Below are 1,112 nucleotides of genomic sequence, written 5' to 3' on the forward strand. Positions count from 1 at the left end.
GCAGTGGAGAGAAGGGGGCAAGGATGTGGGATAGGGATGAAGAGGGAAGGTGGCCAAGAGAAGGGGTCAGCCGGGGAGACGGAGGAGCGTCTGGTTTCTGAAGAACAGACCAGGAATTGTGGTGGCTGCCCGCTGAACACCCAGTTCTGGGAGAGACCCGGCTTGCAAAATGCAGACTCGCCGTGTGGTCCCCGGCTTTCGGTCTGGCCCTAGGGGCAAGCACAGGAGAGCTTGAGTCTCCCTCGACAGACTTGGGCAGTCATCTGGTCCGGGAGCCAAGAGTTATGATTAGCATCCGAGCTTGGCCTGGACGCTGGGGAGAAGAGCCTGATTGGCAGAAAGAGGTCAAAGGGACCAAGATTAGGAGCTGTCCCCCCAACCTCGGCATCCCTGAGTGAGGGCACCTTGGCCCTCTGTGAAAAGACACGAGGGGGCACACGGGTCCCCAGCTGCACCCACCACCGTTCTGCCGATTCCTGCCATGAAGACACCATTATGGAACGAGGAGAAGGAGAGAACGTTTGTTTTGTTCTTTTTCTTTAAAGGCGACTTCCCTTGGCAGGCAACAAGCAGGTTGCAAAGGAAGGAGCAGTGGCCGTGAGAGGCTGGCGTGAGCGCAGGGAGGAAGGCAGCACCAGGCCACTCCTGGCACCTCTCCTTTCTCTCCACCCCAGCTCCTCCTGGCACCGGGCCACTTTCCACTGCCTCCGCCCTTGAGGCGCTGATGGATTGGTTCAAGTCTGCACAGCACGCTTGTCAAGTGACAGCGACGGAATGGGAAGCAGCGCCACCAAACCATCCCAACTGCACTCCAATACGAACGGTGCCCCTTCCTAGGGCCTCACTCTCTAGGCACCCCATGCCGCATCAGGCACTTATCCAGTTAGTGACCAAGAAGACCTGGACGGGCTTTGGGGAGCTTCCGGCTCAGAAGGCCGGGCGGACGGCAGGGCTCCCAGCCAGCATGCCATGTGCCACAGTCCTCCGTAGGCTGGGGACCTCTTCGGGGAAGGGGTGTCTCTCACTGCACAGGCATGGCTGGTTCTCTGTGGAGGACACGTGCGCACGCAGTCACCACAGCCTCCCAGCTCCCACTCTCATCCACGGCGTGT

This window comes from Hyperoodon ampullatus (genome assembly GCF_949752795.1).
Source record: "Hyperoodon ampullatus genome assembly, chromosome: X".
NCBI classification, from domain to species: domain Eukaryota; kingdom Metazoa; phylum Chordata; class Mammalia; order Artiodactyla; family Ziphiidae; genus Hyperoodon; species Hyperoodon ampullatus.